This window comes from Manacus vitellinus, unplaced genomic scaffold (genome assembly GCF_001715985.3).
Source record: "Manacus vitellinus isolate BGI_N305 unplaced genomic scaffold, ASM171598v3 scaffold_7_pilon, whole genome shotgun sequence".
Taxonomy (NCBI): Eukaryota; Metazoa; Chordata; class Aves; order Passeriformes; family Pipridae; genus Manacus; species Manacus vitellinus.
Window position 1 is genome coordinate 10,968,504 of NW_021940813.1, and position 18,193 is coordinate 10,986,696.

At 38.7% G+C, this 18,193-nt stretch overlaps 1 protein-coding gene across 2 annotated transcripts in view; it reads left to right on the forward strand.

The window, feature by feature from the left end:
- Positions 1 to 16,808, forward strand: part of SMPX (small muscle protein X-linked) — a 41,257-nt gene extending 24,449 nt beyond the window's left edge. For both annotated transcript variants that reach the window (XM_008922347.2, XM_018083994.1), the window contains exon 5: positions 15,739 to 16,808. The gene's annotated coding sequence lies outside the window, so the exon portion shown is untranslated. The remainder of the gene's footprint in view (positions 1 to 15,738) is intronic.
- Positions 16,809 to 18,193: the final 1,385 nt, after the last annotated feature.

Sequence of the window (18,193 nt, forward strand, 5' to 3'; positions counted from 1 at the left end):
ACATGCAAGAGAAGGAATGTGCTGGTGGCCCCTCCCTTCTGCCTTGGCTCTGTGATTATCACACATACCCAGCCAGGAAGCATGAATAAAGCTGGTCAGGTCCTTCTTTGCCTGAAAAGGATTAAAACCCACAATTCTTGCTTCCCTGGAGACTGCAGACTACCTTGGCAGGGGGGCCCTTTGTAGACTTTGAGCTAAAGCTCGGCTGCTGTGCAGAAATGAATTAAAATTATTCTGTAGACAAGTGAGCCTGATGGCAATTTAGCACTGTGGAGCTCAGCTGGCAATAAGGAAACTTGCTTCCGTGTGCTTTATACTGTGGATTGTGGTGTACCATGTCTAAAGGCTAATTTGTGTAGCAACAGTTTCCTCAAGCTGTGCTTTGAAAGAAACCAGGATGGCTTTTGCTGTGTTCTTGTACAAAGTCTGATGCAATTAGGTAGGTGCTGCGGAGAAAGGTCTCTGCAGAAACCTACCAAGTTTCTGGGTGCTGCTCAGGGTTACATGCCTTCCTGGTACTCAGGTGAGCAGGGTTATCTAAACTCAGGTATTTGTAGATGGGCATGGGCACAGTTTGAGGTTATGGTGAAACTGGGGCACAGTTTGAGGTTATGGTGAAACTGGACCATGGTTTTGAGGATCACAGTTTTGGACTTAAGCACTTGCATCCCATTTGCACCTTAGGCATCTAAATTGTTGGGACTCTGTCCCTGGTACTGAGCATAACCCCAATGCCACTCGGTGCCAACTATGCTCCTAAATCACTTAAGTGCATCTCAAAATCCCACCCCAAATTTGAATATTCAAATTGCACATTGTTCTTTGTTAAGATTGCATGGGCCTCTGTGTCCTTCTGCAGTCAGATCCAGGATTTATGCTAATAGAACTGTGCAAGTTCTCCAAAAGGAGTTGCTACATGCATGTTCTGAGACGAGCCTTTCTGCAGAACTGAGCAAAAGAAATCTTTTTCACAGAATCTGTAGATCATGTTGGTGCAAATTCAACACCAAAATATAATTGGTCTTGGGTGCCTAGTTTTTAACAGCTGGTGATTTCTCTCACCTTTTCCTTCTATTTCTTAGTGAAAACATATTTATTTCTTTTCAGTTTGTTTGGTGAAAACACAATTTTGTGTTTTGAAACAGGGTGCCATGGGAATATTTAGTTCTCCCATATGTCTTCTACTCAATTCTAATAACTCGTTTAAAATACTTGCTTGTCACAGATTGCAAATCAAGTATTAACAGTACAATCTTGTACAGGCAATATGCTGTAACACCTTCATTTATGGTTTTGAAGAAGTCTATCTATTCCATGGGAAAAGAAGGGCTTATGTTTGAAACTCTAATAAATGACAAAATCCTATAAACACAACATATGTACATATATATGAACATATATATGTATGTATATACACATAATGTATATGGTATGTGTATATATACACACATACATATATACATATATGAACATATATATGTATGTATATACACGTAATGTGTATATATATATATATATATATATATTCTGGTTGCTGATGTGAAAGAACCTCATGTGCACTGTAGCTGTATGTATCAAGTCTTAAACTACTCAACAACAGGCAGAGACAAACTACCACACTACCTGAGTAGCTTTGAAGAAGCAAGATAATGCAAGGAATTAAGCATATCCTGCATGGACCAGATGTCAGAATATACAGTTTTCTAGTACAGTCAGTTACATGTCAAGTTAAATTAGCAGCCTGCATACGATGTCTTGCCTTCATGCTTTTCCATCTCTGAAGAGATCCCTGGGTTATGTACAAGATGGCTGTCAAATTTCCCAAGCTGATTAAGACCTCTTACTTTTCCATGGCAAAGAGGCCACAAAATCAAGGACGAGAGTGTTAAATATGCAGAAGAGAGCGCAGAGAATGTGAGCTATGGAAAGACAATACTGGGTTTTGAGCTGGCAATCACTTTATTACCACCCTTCCTTTTCCTCCATTTGCTGTATTTTTTCAAGGTATTTTGCTTCATATGAAGTGCTAAGTATTTCAGGAAAAGTATTTGCAAAGTGCACAGAGACCTCTCAGTCTTGATTTGAATAGACTGAAAATAAAACTATAGCCAACTTCCACCTCATCTGTAACTATATTTGCAGGGATGTGAGCATTGTCGCAGGACCTCTCTTTTTATTGCACATGCCAGAGTTATATTGAAAGAAAACAGGTGGGTGAATAGTACCAAGATTAATCACGGTTCAATTGTGCTGTGATATTATCTGTAGGCATATCAGATGTACACTATATTTACATAGAACAACACTCACTCATACATTATGAATTCTGTTGAGAAGAAGCCATATGACCAGGAGAAAGTAGCATTTTTAGAAACCATAACTAGCACAGAGAGTCAAATGTGGGCTATTTGCAGTACAGACTGGGTAAGGTGGCAGAAGAGGCAGAATTCATGATGAATAAATTGGATATTGCTGCCCAAATAGAAACAGCTGAGATTTCTGTTTTCTTGCTCGGAGAGGAGCCCTTTCTCAGTGTCTCCAAGATCACAGAGCTTTCTGCTAATGCATGAAGAGCAAAGAAATGCATCTGAGAGAGCTTAGGGAAAGGTTCAGGTTCAGCAGCATTTGGCTTGTCCCAACCCCAACACCCCCATACTGCCCACTCTTGTCCCTGTAGTGGAGCCACATGGCTCCACACCAGCCTCACAGTTGAGGAAAAATAACCTCCCCTGCGTTTGCAGCCCCATGAGGACCATTAAATGTCACTTCAGCTGACTGGGGTCTCTGGACACCTCTTTACTTTTAGTTGTAGAGCAGCACAGAGCAGTGCTGGCTGCTCAGAGAGCTTCAAGCTACCTGAGTGCCCGAGAAATCCCTGACAAAACCTGAAAGTGCAAAAATTACAGCAGAGCTACATCCCTTTGCTGAGGCTTCCAAACAAACCCAGATCCTGACAAAGTCCTCATTAGTAGCAAAGTGGGATGATTCTCTTTGTAACTCTAATTGCAGTTCAGTTGTAAAGTGAGGACCACATGAGGCAGCAGCAGGGGAGTGTCTGCAGGACAATCCCCCTTCCCTGACTACTGTGGCAGTGGGTCGAGGGGCAGGAGATCCTCTGTACAAAAAGGATTTGTAGAAATTACACTGCCACATTTTTTCCTTTTCACTCTAACAGCAGAAACAGTTAGGCCATGCTGCTGCCCTTCTGGGTTTCCCGGGCTACTGCAGAAATGTTCTTTTTCACTTTCCCCAGCCTCTTCTCAATAGTAACATATGTCATGCAGCTTCTTCAGCTATCTGAAGTGCTAAAAATGCAAAAGACTCTTTTCTGGCAGTCATTTGTCTTGTTTTGACCACGGAGTTTGCCATTAATGCAGACTATTTTTTTTCCAAAGCAGTAGTTTTCAAATTAAATCAAGGGGTTTTTGTCAACCCTACTTATATTATGGTTCTAGTACAGAACATTGTCCAAAGGGTTAATGATGAACCTAGTTTATTTACACTGTGAATTGTTGCTAGAGTCTTGGGGGATTGGTTTTGAGATTTTATTTTGTCTTTTTTATTTCGTGGAAAAAAAGGGGGAAATAACTGTTACAAAGAGAGAAATCCCAGTCAAAACATATCAGTAAATACTGCATCGTGGCAGTAACTCTTAGGGGAAACTAGAGGGCAGGCTTCTAAAATACTTCAAGCTCTGCAAAGCTGCAGTTTGGTATCTCATCGGCTTCCCAAAGAAACATTAAGTACCTAACTCCTAGGGGGGTTGCATGTTTAATCAGCTAAACGCTTTCAAAATACTGCCCTGAGAGGGCTCAGGAAGCCTACTGCATAAAAATAATAGCCGTTGTCTTGTGTCAGCAGCCAAGCAGCTCCTATTGCAAGTCCATTGATTATTTTACCCAATATAACTGAGTTGTCATTTCCCTATTCCTCCCTTTGTCTCAAATTTTTGTGTCATGAATTGTGTCTTCTTGTGTACTAGGAATCACTGTGGGTTTAATAGGGTTTTTATTATTATTATTATTATTTTTGTTATGTGTGCGAGTAGTGCATAACATCTGCATGAGGCTTACTTCCTCACCCCTTCATTGTGAGATATTTAAAAATACATTTGCAGGGGCAGACAAACAGTGGAAAGCAGTGAACCCTCGTGGTCAAATCACCAAGAAGAACATAAAATGAATAGAAAATTTATTTGAATTTTTTTAAAAATAACTTTTAACTTCTTATGGACCAGTCTTTGAGTCTGGGGGAGATCAAGTTTACAGCATAATTTTTAGAGCTTGTAGTTTTCAAAGTCAATCTTGAAGGGCAGTGCTGAAGTGTTTGGCATCACACACCTGAATGAAGGTGCAGACCAATGCAGCAGGAGGCTGAGACGAGGCAGAGGTTGTGAAACCAGTTTGGACACACCAATTTTATGTCACACTGCAGAGATGGGCCCTGCCTTCAGCTGAACCACAAAGGAGCAGGAATGGCTGGGGTTAAACCACACTATTTATGGTTTAAAAAATAGAATATTTCTCCACTGACTTGAGAAACTATCTCCAGCAAGTTCTGGTAGGAGTGTTGGGCAGGGATTAGGGTTTCCAAGTCAAGCAGACCTGAAGCTGTTGACCCTTGGAAGCCCCCAGAGTCAAAGAGCTGTCCCAGCCTCCTGGCCAGCTGCTGCAGAGCCAGTGCAGGGGCTGATAAGAAACTGGCCAGATCACCGTGTTCAATGTTCCATTTTGCATCACTGAAAGCAAAATGTTTCCATAAAATGTTATTCTTTCAAAGCACAAAACTTTCCCAGTGGAGAAATGTTCCATCAGAAAAATGTTGGACCAGTTTGACTCTTGGCATACTCTAAGGTACAAAAGCTCATTGCATTTTAAATAAATTTCAGCAGCCTCAGCCCATGCCAGCTTTCAAGCAACATATCAAGCAAACTCGGCTTTTTCTCCCGCAATTATCCAACCTGATAATTCTCTTGTCATTTCACCCTTTTGCTTCACTGAAGGAAGAAAGGTCATGTTTGCAGCACACTAAGATGCTGTTTGCTTATGATTTCATTGCCCTGGAATTTGAAATTCATAAGCAGTCATGATATAAATACATATAGTTTTAATCCTATATTGTGTATGTACAAACAACCCCAAAAATCAATTATCTTCAGGATACACATAATCAGACTTTGTTTTATAAAACATTTTTTTTAACATAGTCCTTTCTAAAGCCAGCATGAAATGTGCCTTTTTTTGTTTTTTTTCTGGGACAAATGAAAGGCAACAGTCTGCCTTTCCAGGGTTTGAACTCATGGCTTTTGAAAGGCTAACCAGTCAACACCTAAGGCATCAACTTTTCTCCTCAGCCATTAAAGTTACATGAGAAACAGGAAATATTTACAATAAAAAATGAATGGCAGAACTGGCATCCTGAATACTATGTGAATTCTTAAGGATAATGAAATAAAAATCTTCAGACAATATGAGTCTGATAGGAAGTAAAAAATCAGGCAGCATGGAAGCTAAGAGTGAGTGTTTATGTGTTTGTCATTGCATATGAATTAACATACTGCACAATCTGCTTTATATTGTGTTCCCTGAATGTTATGATTTATAACAATTTATAAATAATTAATAAACAATTTATACCATCTCATATTTGCAAAATTATGTGTGGTTACAAAACTAACACAGCAATGCTGAATCATCTTTTCTACAAATCAGTAAGTTTCTGAAATAGCCTATCTCACTTTAAGTATAGGGAAAGGAAAACTTTGTACCAATATCTTAATTTTTGAATATGAGTAACCACTATTAGACTTCATGCTTGGTCTTGACTGATTAATTGATGCTTATGTGGGTCATTATCAACTCAATATTATTTTAATATGTGCTTTTTATCAGTTCCTCAACTTTCTTGAAAAGAAGAAAGCCATTGACTCCACAAATGTCAGCTGGCAATAAAGACCAATGGCACTTTAGAAATGCCATTAGTGAGGGCACATATTTGAGGACTTCATAGGAATCAGCAGCATGCCAGATATTTCACTTTCCTCAGCTTTTGTCCTTGAAGGTCTATCATCAGCTACAAAATAAAAATTCTTAATCTTTTGCTGACCATTTTTAATTTAAAAAATACAAATAATTTTTAAACCCTTCTCTGTATGTGAAAGTCAGGCAGATACCAAGCAGTGTTGCTTAGTGTTGGGTGTGTGTCTCTGGAGAAAATGGCAGCTTGTCAGGAGTTTTAAGTGGCAGCAGCATGACAATAGCAAAAGACATGAGCATTCAGGTGTGAAATCATAGAGCCTTTCCAGCAGCAGCATTTTGCTGTGTGCTGTGTTGCATTCAGATTTGTGAGAAAGTTTTGTACATAATTTAGAGTAAAGCTTTAATATTTGATTAGAGAGCTAACTCAAATTAAGTGCCAGCGTAAAAGAAGTCCAAGGTCAGTGCCTTCCTCCAGGATCTTTTTTGTATACTAAAACAACTTGAAAATCATTGTTTGTAATTTAATTATGTAGCATGCTTATGCAATTTAGAGTTTATAAGGCATGAGGCAGCACAATCTTAAGGGTGATAGCCCACTCCTACACTGGCTTTTATTGCACTGTTTGAAGGACTACAATAAGACTGCTGAAAGATTTCAACTGGAAGAATCTTTACCCTACCATAAAAATGTCAATAAAGATAACATCATCTTTCTCCAAACTTCAGTCTCCCCGAATCAAATATTTTTATAGAAAAATAAAACCGAGGGGCCTGAATTTTCACAGAAAAGCACAAGACATCTGGGGATTTTCAATCTCCTGAGAATGTATGAAAATTTTTAAACTAAACTAGGTACTTTTGTCAAGAAGCTTTGTTTTGTTGTATTTCCAGCTTCTTGTCCACCCCAAATAATTTTCTAAGTAATTCCAAGACCCGTCGTTCAGCAGCTTCAAACCCTTGATGCTATGGGTCTGGTGCAGAATCTGGCCATTAAGATCATTACAAAATTTTATAGTCCAAGCTGTTGACTGAGGATTTGCAAGGCTGTGAGATGGCTCACGAGATGTCCTCCTTCACTGCCGGGCACAGCTCCTGGTGTTGGCTGGCCCATGCAGCTGTTTGTGGCTCTCTCTCAGCTGGGTGCCCTTCCAAGGCACATGTAAGGCTGGTGGGCTGAAGTTTCTGCTGGAGTGAATGGAGCTGCCACGAGAGCAGCAAGGTTTTGAGAAGTGCAAAATGCCTTTGGTCCCCCTGCTTTTACTGCCCTATGTGGGACACAAAAGGGTTTGACTTTTTGGAGCTACAATGTTAGTGGTGGGTTACCTCATGATCAAATGCAAAGGCTGTGACCCCCACACTCATAAGTTACTTTTGAAACAGTCCAGGAATTCTGTATTTTAGCTTTATAATAATTTGACCATGTTTAATCCAAGTTACACAGTGCAGTACCAGTCATTGTGTTCTTGTCTCTTGTACTTTAGCTGCAGACACAAATGAATTTTCTCCAAGTCATCTCTGTGGTGGGCTACCAAGTGCTGACTACAGGGAGTCTCTGCAGCAAGAGCACTCACCACCATATACATTTTCTCCTAGCTGGAAGCTTTGTTTTCGGAGACACATCCTGGCTGAGAAACCCCAGTCATGCAATTAACTCTCAGCAGGTGCATTTCATATTGCATCAATGAATGCCTCCTTACAGAGCCTTCACCACTCTCAGTACAACAAAGATGTCCCATTGTGTTAAATGTCACAGCTTTTTTTGACTTTCTTGTTTAGTAATAGATTTTTATTGCTTTTTTTTTATTTTACCAATCACTTTTCTTTTATTTCTAATAGTGCCTAGCCTGGTCCCTTCTGTATATACCTTTGTCCTGTAGACATCACAATTACCAGTCCATAAGGGGACTTTTCATTTTCACAGTGCACCTCCACCCCGGTGCATTTCTACTGGCTATTTTTCATCCTGTGCCTGCAAGCTGCTAAGTGGTTTTGGTTATCATTGGAGAAATCAATGGGATTTATAGCACCTCAAAAGAGGTAATAGGCACTTTGCAGGATCAGCGATTAGGCCTTGGCTTCCTTACTGATGAATTTGCTACAACCATAATTCCTGAAGTTTTACTGTCTGCTGTTATAGGGAATGAAAATGAAATACAACTAAACTGTCCAAGAAATTCTTTTCAAATCTCAGTGCCATAAATTTTTTGCTAATTAAGCTCTTTAAGTCTTCTGGCTTCATTAACAGATGTTAATGAAGTGTTATTTGGGTGTTCTTGTTAATATGGTCAGGACAATACCTTAAAAAGGGGACCAAGTCCTTGACTAATGCATACCGTGGAAATCAGATGCTTTTTAAGCAGAGGTGCTGTAGGTGAATGAGAATGGCTTGACATAAACTCCGAAAGCAATTTTCCACCTATATTGATAAATTATTGCAAAGAATAATAATTACAGACACACACATAAACTTAGCAGGGCTTAGTAAAATGCTACAAAGGAAAAGCCTTTTTTTCCTTCAGAAGGCACTAATTTAAAAAGTGCTGCAGCACAGTTCTCATTAGTAGAGGTAAAAAAAGCCTCTGCAGCTCCTCATCAACAACTTTAATTACAGCATAGGTATATATTGCTTAATCTTTGTTTCCTATTATGAATCACAAGTGGCCTCATACAGTCCCAAAACAACTGAAGATGGGTCTGCAAAACCTTTTTATAGGGATGACACTTTAATTTATGAGAATTTGTAAGGAAAATGTTAATGAAAAGCAGAACATTGAAATGAAAACTTGAATTTAATGTGAGGTAAGCATATGTTACAGCCACTGTGCTTCAAGACATGTAAACTGTGGAGAGAAAAGTTAAGGGTAGCTCCAGAAAGCATCACTGCAGCAGTAGTAATACCATTAACAGAAAGTATATCAGAATTTATATAGGTTTTCTTTGTAATACATTTTGAAGTGTTATGCATAATCAGTACTTAAAAATTCAGTCTCTTTATGAACTGTTTGGATAGGATAAACTTCTTCTGATGCTTTCCCACCTTTAAGAAATTGTTGATTTTTATCAGTGTCTACAGTGAATCCATAAGCTAAAAAATCCATGCTCATCAAGGTGCTACTTCATCTAAATGACAACTAGCAGCTCACCACATGATGTTTTAGGCAGCTTTCTCATCTCAGGCAAGAGATGCCCAAACAAAAGTAAAACTATGACTGGTAAAGCTAAAGAGATAAAAGTTCAGAACACATTTCCATGCTCTAGAGATTGTAGTGTTTGTAACACATGATAAATCTCAAACCTTTGAAGTAGTACTAGTCAAGAAGTAAGGATATTTGTTTACGGGAAGAAGTTCTTTATTTTTCACTGAAAATGCTGAAGTGGGAAGGGTTTTTTCACATTTGAAACTGCTACTAATTGCAACATTTTAGACTGTTAGGAGCCACATACATTAGCATTGGGGTCATCAACATCTAGGTTCCACTTACCAAAAAAAAAAAAGGCAGTGTAACCTATGACAAGTATCATGACTTTCCTGACATTAGGTCTTTCAGAGAAAAAAATTTAGAATTCATATTGTTCTGAAAGATTTCAGTTCGACAGCTGTCATTTCAGAGCTACTGGGCTAAATTTTCTCTCTTTTGCAAGTTCCTTTGCTGACAAAGCTTTGTGTCAGTGCAGGTAACAAGACATTTTGACAACAGTATAACACAAGGAACGTATTCACTTGACTGTTTTTCTGTCTTAAATGAAAGGGTCTATTGTGGTTGACTAGACATGCTGTTACACAGTACTTGGCTCGTGTGTGCATTACTGAGCTGCAAACAGTTCAAAGGGTCAAAACTGTCCTTAACTCCCCATGTCATACTGTCTGAACCCAGATGTAAATTAGAGGAACAACATATGTATGAGAAAGGGAGTATAGGGCTTTCAATAATTTCTTCATTGTGAAGATAAGCAAAATTCGTTGTCAAAAGTATTATTTTTGCATTTTGGTGGAAAATATAAATATATTTTCTCTATTATTCTTTGTCAGACAATTTGAAAGAATAGAATTATGTCCTGTTTTGTTTTGAAACTCTGTGTGTATGTGTATGTGTAACCTACATCTCCATTTTCATTGCTTCCCCACATATTTCAATGGATTGTAGGTAAAGAGCAAAAAAAAAAAAAGGCATAGATTATTTAATCATTCCAGCATTTCACAGGGACACAGAACAGTTGAGATTGGAAGGGACCTCTGGAAGTCATCTGGTCCAGCCTCACTGCTCAATAGGGCCACCTTGTGCTGCCTGCCCAGGACCCTGCCCAGAAAATATACAGGAGAGAAAATATATTTTAAAAGACATATGATAGATGCTCAGATATATGAGAATTGTTCTTATTATCCTGACAGAAACATAACAAATGTGTTGAAATAGTTTACAGAAAACATACAAGAAAGCACAGTTTAATTTAAAGTGGGCTCTTCCATTTGGTTGACCAGTTACCGTTGCAAAGGAGTCAAGGGATGAACTCCCCTTTGCAAATTAAACCTCTCTCTGGCATCCCCTCACAGTATTAATGTGTTAACCTGGAGCACATTTGACTTCCTACTCTTCTTCTGCCATCTGTGTGCATGGTGATCCCATATAAATATCAAAGTAGTTTCATGGGAGATGATCATAACAAGTGGTGCCCAATGAAGGGAAGTGAGGGCAGAGGAATTAAAGCAGATCCCTTGGCACTTCAGGTTACTGTCTCAGAAAGGTCAAGGCTTTTACCAGATGTGTAGGAGAATTAGAGTCTAAGGAGATAGTCTGGCTTTATTTCACATTGACAATTCACTGGAGCAATCAAAGAAGACATGTCCCTGGATTTACCTTTTGCCCAGGTTTTTCCTTCTGAAGATCAGTGTGTTTGTAATTCTAGGCTAATTCTGCTCCAGACTAACAGAAGTTCATGACCTCTATCCCCTTCTTACCTTACTGTAACCGATACCCTTTTCATTCCCAGTGTGCTATTTGCTAGGAATGGCCAGATGTCTTTTAAATGACATCATGGGAACAAAACTCTTTCCTGGGTCTACAAACTCCATAAGAAGTCATTACCTTCATTTCTCACTTGTGCTTTTGAAGGGGCTTTCTTTAACCCTTTTTATAAATTTTTCCAAACGGTGCAAAATTTTATTCAAGCAGCCATACCTGTCATCTGTGTGCAACTCACATGATATGTAAAGAACACTTTCAGGTGATTGGAATCTTTGGAGTTTGGATGATTTAAACCATATTTCACAACCTGGTTAATTGGTATTGTAAAGACAAGAAAAAGTTCTCCAACTGTAACCTCCCTATCTGCTCCCAGAGTGCTTCTTGCTGCCTCTTTTTAAGTGTTGCATGTATGACTGTGAGAGTGGTGAGTAAGAGATCTATAAATGGGTTCTAATGAGGAGTAAACATCATGTGGTCGTTCAGTTTGGAAGCTTGTTGAGTGGGAGGCATTTACTGAACCTTGGTGCACTTGCTACAATCACTGATCTTCTATGAAGTGCTGATGTCTGTTTTCTCCTTTGTAAAGTTATTTCTTATAAAAGAGGATGCCTTAACAGAATCTTAGCGTTAAATATATAAGGCTGGAAACTGTTGAAATAAATAAAGAAAAAATGTATTTATTGCCCAGGTGATTCGTGCCTTGTCTATTAGCACCAAATGTGGTCATTTTACTGCATTTATGAAAGGCAAAATATGGATTCATTTCATATTTCTTCTTTCAGCTAGTATGCTCTATAAGAACAGAAAACACTGACAGTTGGAATCATTGTTGCTTTTTTAAGAATAAATCTTTTATCTGCTTGCTGTTAACAAGTTGGGTATATTTTCAGAGAATAAAAGTGAGATGCAGCATTAAAAACTGTGATTTTGAAAAAGAAAAAAGTGAGATTTTGCAATTCATTTATTTATTTACATTTATTTTTGAAGTTGAATAGCACATAAATTAAATAATTTCTTACATAAATGTAGCCATTGCTTTTTCCTCTGGCTAGAAACCTCAGGCATCCAGTCTTTTTTGTTCCTGAAGGTAACACTGGCATCCTACCAACTGCAATCATAGCACTTCAGATTCTCACTCAAGGAATGGAAAAGGTCTTAAGGGCTGAAAACCCCTCTAATTCCATGATTCAAAAGTGCTTCTAAGCATGTGCTTATATCCATCCTTAATCAGGACAACATTTAAGCAGTTACTCTCAAGTATATTCTTTTCTGCTTTCTTTAAAATGGCCGAGGGTTGTTTGGTATAAGATGACTGGAGTGGCAAGGGAGGCTGGTAGGTAAGAACTGCAGCAGCTGAAAGAACCAGCAGAGAACATAACTGTGAGGATTATTAATGTACCATAAGCAACCTATTTTTGAGTTTATGGACTCCCATTGATCTCTGGAGGAGCTTGCACTCTAAAAATAACCTGCTTTTGGGAGCTGGGACAGAAAGAATTGGAGCCGGCCAGTGGGAGGTCTGAGTGGGTTGGAGCATCACAGGGAGATAATAGAGGGTCCGGTGACTGCAAAGGGAGTTCAGGTAGCAATTATAAGCAACCAGAGAGTATACCTGAGAGAAAGATAATATTATTACCAGGTGTTAAAATAGCACTGCTTGCAAGCAGCATGCTTTAGACAAAATTTGAAACAGTGGGCTTGATTTTCCTCAGCCCCTGAGCACTGGGGCAACGTTTATCATCATGGCAATTTGATTTCTTCTGCATTTGGATGGCAAGTAGCAGAGTTCTAGGGAGCTATAGGTATTTTGGGTTTTTTTTTTTTTACTCCCTCTGCTAACTAACTAGTCCTGTAGGCACATGGCCTCCTGGAAGACCAAAAGTCCTTTGGCTAGAGCTGCTATGACTGAGTTGAGGCTGGAAGAACTGGACACACATCACACAGCAGATCTTTTGAGGGGTTCAATGCCTAGTGAGAGACCTGTGTCATGGGATGGGGAAACAAGAGAGGTGCTTGCTCCACTGGCTGGGATGTGATGCCAGTTGAGACCTTTCAGCTCTGAGGTCATAAAGGTATTCAGTGATATTAATATTAATTTCACTGGGATTTGGGTGCGAAAAGTTTGGGAACTATGAGGCAACAAAGGAGGGACAAAGGAATATTTGAAGAAAGGGAGCATGTAGCTGAAAGTAATTCCAGCAGCCAGATTACTTGGATTGTTAGCAACACGGTAAGACATTGTATAACACCTTGTTGTTTTAGTTTGTAAACTCTCTGGCAGTTCCACAGCTAAGCAGGGGCAAGCAGGGACCTTGTACCTGGCCCACGAATCTTCCATGGCCCTTGTGAGTGGAGGATAGCTTCCCCTGGAACAGACAAAGGCTCTTCCCAGACTTACAGACTGCCTGAGCCTTGAGAGAACCTCTGGAGACCATTCCGTCCAACTCCCTGCTCAGGACAGAGTCTTTACTCAGAGCCATGTCCAGTTGGGTTTTTAATATCTCTAAGGGTGCAGTCTCCACAACATTTCTGGGCAACCTGTGCCAGTGTTTGACCACTCTGATGGTAAAAAAAGTTTTGTTTACTATTTAGATGAAATTCCCTGTATTTCACTTTGTGCCTGTTGTCTCCTGCCCTGTCACTGGGCACCAGTGAGCAAAGTCTGTCTCTATCTTCTTTCTACCCAAGGGCTTTGTACTCTTCTTTGCATTACTGAGATCCTTGGGGGCTTGATGTGCACAGCACAGGACAGTTGGCATTAGGAACTCAGGAAATAAGGAAAGGCTAAACTGCTTGGAGAAGATAAGCATGGAGCTCCCCTGCAGGGCAGATGCCTTATCCAGGAGGACGCCAGCAGAAAACACAGCCTTACCATCTAAAATGCTGAATCTTTTAGAAAGGTATCAAAAAAAAAAAATCATGTAATCCTAAAAACCAGAATGCGAAATTACAGCTGCCCATCATGACACAAAACTGCCCACAATGTATTTGGAGGCAGAAACTACCAGTGGCCTATTTCAGCAGAAGGATCAGAAAACACTTGTGACAACAAGGACCCCACTGTGCTCAGATGAGCCTGCTGTGCCCTGAACACTCTTTCTCCCAATCCCAGGCTTGAGCACTTGAGTTCAATTATAGCCAACAATGTTTTATCCACACACCACTTGAAAACAGCCGCCCTGTTTTATTCAGGAACAGGCACAGAACAGTTTGAAAGAGAAAGGAGAATAATCCTGAATGCTGAAGCACTTGGAGGATGTGTGTAGGCAGGCAGTAATTACATAGGACAGGATTACACGTGCATGCATATCCCAGGGAGCCATCAAACACAGCCTTAAAGTTGGATTTTGTTACCTAGGATTACCTGATTGGAAGGAAATTTCAGCTGAAACAGAAGAGTGCACTGCCTTACTGAATCTGGCTATGAGACAACCACATTGTTTGATTGCCAATGCCCACAGAGCGTGCTAGTAGCTCTACATGGGGTTTTATGACTTCTTCACTGCAGACAATGACACCCCTTCACTTTTTTTCAGGACAAGTTAATTAACTTTTGACTTCTTTATTCAAAAGTTGACAACGCATTCAAGCAGTCAGTGTAAGTAATGCAAGGTTTCTGTTAATAGCACCTCTCTTCTCCAAGGAAGTGTTTCTTCTGAAAACTAAGAAATCTCAGCCTTCTGAATGTCCCTCCAGCATTTGTTCAGATGTGCAGAGCCTACACATATTCAGGAGCACAACAAAAGCTCACTTTATGTAACACATCACGAGATATAGAATTTTGTCATTTTTTTCTCTGTCCTGTGACTTTTCCCTCTATTTTCTAAGCATATGTTAAAAGTTCATGAGTTCAATAAAATTTACCAAAAATAGAGATATTCCTCCACCTCAAATACTTACATCTTAGCTGATTAAACATATATGCTGACCTTTTGAAAGTTAATTGCAAAACCTATTTTACTCAATATTGCACTGTCTGGAACCACCAATATCGACAGCAACCACTGGTATCTCTTAACTTCAAAGAGAACAGATATAGGCCCTATTCTTGGCTTCAGATTAGCTGTGACTATGCAGGAAAGAGTCACTGTAGATAGGTCAAAGGAGATTGCTGATCATTCCCCAGACAGCAGCTAAGCAGTCCCCCCACCCTGCCCTCAACCTTGCTTTAAATAAATAAATACAGTAACTCTAGTGGTATTTATGCAAACGACACATAAAATACTTTGCTACTATGTCTAGAATACTGTCCTCAGTGCAGTTCGGTCATGAGAATTAAAGTAGAAATAGGGGAGGAATGGAGCTGGGACAAAAGTAGTTACAGGAACATATAAACTACCAAAAGAAGAGAGACTGAAAACCCCCAAGACTGTTCAGTTTGGACAGTAGACAAAGACTGAGCCTTACCAATAAGGACTCAAATGGGCAGAAAGAGAAGGCAAGAGAAGAGGATAACCAAAGCAGTTAAAAAACCTCCCATATACATATATGCTTATCAGTGAAGAGAATTTACAGGTAAAATTTTGATTTTTATAAATTGATGCTTTAAAGGCCTGAGCTCTTAACAGAGTGATGAAGTTTTGTCAGATTTGGAGAGTAGGTGGAAAAATCTATTGGATCACAAAGATTTGTATTCCCTGAGCTTGGCTGTAAACAAGTACAGTCAGCGAGAGCAAAATTGCAGGTATGGGGAGTGTACTCCCCTTCACAACTTACAGGTGCTTTTCTGCATGGTCTGAAAATACACGTGAATGCTTGGATAATGATTAATTTCTGGTTTTGTGTTTGTCACACAGGTCTGACAAGTGAAATCGAATGGATTCCAAGGAACGGAAATAATTTGAAATTTTTTATATATTTGTATGAAGACTATGAACTTCCTAACTGTTCAGTATCCCATAGGAAGCATCCTCTTTGTACATTTATATCAACACTTTCTTGTTGTCCATTTTGTTTAACATAGGAAAGTACTGCTGAAATAAAACAGACCACAGCAACTAGCAATGAATGTGTATATGTACAGGAATGATTTTGACCTGAGAACAGGGAATAGTGTAACTTGAAGTAACAAAAGTAGAATAAATACTTTCTAGAAATATAATACTATTTGCAATTAATTTGGTTTCTTTCTTTTTGAAAAATGTCAATGTGGACAGAGTTTTAAAATTATTTGACAAAATGCAGAATGACTGAGGAGTGTAACATCTCATTTCCTGTTGTGTACTCCTGGTTATAGAAGAGGAATCATGTATCATGTGTAATAAAGGAAATGAAAATATTAAAAGGGATGGTCTTTCTGGTGAGTTTAGCAAAATTCTTTTTTTTGTTGTAGAGCCAAAGTGTTTCTTTTTCTTGAGAATCTAAAATGCACTGATGTTCTGATACTTACTCATCACCTTTACTTTATACAATGAAAATACAAGATGGAGTTAGCTGAGACAAAACCTGCAACATTTATTCAAATAAACAAGTCATCTAGCTTTGATGGAATATGCTCATGAATATAGGTTGAAGGATCATTATCTTGAAAAGCCCAAATACAAAGAGGACACTGGAATATTCATGTGTTATCACAGCAATTCTTACATAAAATAATTAATCCTTGACTCTTGTTTTATATGGACTGTAAATAAAAAAAGACTGTTCAATGCATATTCTATTTTTGGAAATAAGATCTTATTGTTAGAGAAATTTAATACACTGTGTCTCCTTGGTCTCTCATGTTATTTGCTGCAAAGGGATATAAGGAGCTGGTTTTTAATAATATTCTTCTAATGTTGATTGAAACTATTCTACATGCTCTGAAACTCTCTGCCTGGCTCTTGTTTATTCAAATAAAATAAAGATAATCATTCTGGTTAGAAAACAGATTTCAAGGTGAATATTACTTACGGCATCAATTTAAGTTTTGTTGCCTCATCAGTAACACAAAAACAAACAGATAATATTTTTGAATTTTAAGTTTTCACATATTTTCAATCTTTTGTACAGGAAATTAGAGAGGAGCTCTACTCATTGCAGCTCAATTAAAAGGACATTCTTGTATTTTTTTTTACTTTGAATATGCAATACCAACATTGGTTACTCTCCTACTTCATCGTTATGTGCTCATGGTTGATTTCCCTTAATGCATTCCTTGGAGGTGAACATCCCTGAAAGACAGGTTGAAATGGAAGTGTGAAGAGATGGAATGCATCAGGAGCATCTTTCATTTATATACCAATAAGATTAACATTCAATTATTTATTCAATTAATTATTCAATCAAAAACTAACAACTTCCCCCAACACTGCATTATCAGTCACTGATATTGAACCACATTGGTCCTGCCAGCATGGAAATGATAAAAAGGAGAAAACACACAATCCCTTTATACAAAAGCATGAGTCAAGGCCTCAGCTTTTATTATTCTTTAGTCATTTTAAAAATTATCATTTCAGAGAACAGCTGAAAGGTAAAGCCTCATTTCCCCCCTCCTTTCATAGATAGGAAACTTCATGATGTAAATCCCAGGAGATGGGGAGAGCTGGGACCACATCCCAGTCATCACATCTGAATGTGTAGGTGAAAGAAAAAAAAAACATCCCTGACAGAGAAGTGTTGATCTTTTGCCAGGTTTCAACTTCTTGTTCCCAAATGGAGAGGTACCACCAGGGGCCACTGAAACATTTTAATACTGGGGAGGGACCAGGCAGAGACAAAGAATATTTTTTCTGAACTTCGTCTTTGTTTTAAATGAAAATTCAAAATATAAAATAATTTTAGACTCTCTTGAAGCTGACAGCTAATGGGGAGTGGAAATCAGTGAGAACCCTGAGTTAGATATTAGGACTACAAGAAATCCTTAATAAAACAAGAAATTAGCAATTAAGTACTAGAGAAAATGGAGGCTATGAGGGCTCTTTGTGTCTCAGCTAGCAAATTGTTTACAACTGGTCTGAACCATCATGTGATAGTGATGTTATTTTTTATTTAAGCGTTATTAAAGGGTCTGACTGTAGGGCATACACAGACCAACAAAAGATGGCCCAAGCAACTCTGCATGTTACTTCTAGCATGGGAAATTCTGTCTCCCAGATGTTAGATTTTGGAACACATTTAGGGAAGGATTGAGGTCTTACAATGAAGCATGAGCACAGAAACATATAACATCAGATTATGCTAAAATCATGCATATTTCATGTGGTTACATGGCAACTTTTATCAGTTTGAGCCAAACTCACTGACAGGTGTGTACTAACACCTCAATAA